We start from the raw sequence: 669 nt of genomic DNA, 5'->3' as shown, positions 1-669 counted from the left end.
CCGGCCCGAACGACACCCTGGCGGCCCCGGCGGGACGAACTCCGTCCAGCAGGCGCTCCGGGAGCGGGGAGCTTCGGAGCGCTCCCCGAGTCTCGATTTAGGGGGACGAAGGCCCGCCGACGGGGACCTGCGAGGCAACCCCAGCCGCGCCGCTGCCACCGCTGCCCCTCGCTGCTTGCCAGGGGCGGCGGCTCAGCCGGCGATTGATCGTCAAGCGACGCTCAGACAGGCGTAGCCCCGGGAGGAACCCGGGGCCGCAAGTGCGTTCGAAGTGTCGATGATCAATGTGTCCTGCAATTCACATTAATTCTCGCAGCTAGCTGCGTTCTTCATCGACGCACGAGCCGAGTGATCCACCGCTAAGAGTTGTCTGGCTTTCGGCACCGCCCCACGCGCGCGGGGGAGCCGGGGACCGCTCACACGGAGCGGCCCCCTTTTGAGGATGGGCCTCACCGCCCGCGGCCCCGCTCGCTGGCTCGCGCCAGCCCAGCCAAGGCCGCAGCGGAGAGGCCACGCCTCGCGTGACCGTACGAACACAAGCGGAGAAGGAAAAAAAGGAGCGAGAAAACTCCGAAGGGCGAGGGAGGGGAGCCCGCGCTCCCGACCGACCCCCCCCAGGACCTGGGGGGGAGAAGCACACCTCGGGAGATCCCTTCGGAGGCGGCCCAG

General features: G+C 69.4%; 1 non-coding gene across 1 annotated transcript; it reads right to left on the bottom strand.

The window, feature by feature from the left end:
- Window positions 1-215: 215 nt before the first annotated feature.
- On the bottom strand, window positions 216-368 carry LOC133628233 (5.8S ribosomal RNA). Its single transcript, XR_009820615.1, has one exon. It is a non-coding gene; the product is annotated as a 5.8S ribosomal RNA (ribosomal RNA).
- Window positions 369-669: the final 301 nt, after the last annotated feature.

Source organism: Colius striatus, chromosome 28, assembly GCF_028858725.1.
Source record: "Colius striatus isolate bColStr4 chromosome 28, bColStr4.1.hap1, whole genome shotgun sequence".
Lineage (NCBI taxonomy): Eukaryota > Metazoa > Chordata > Aves > Coliiformes > Coliidae > Colius > Colius striatus.
Note: the sequence above shows the minus strand (reverse complement) of the source record. Positions and strands in the feature narration are given on the sequence as shown.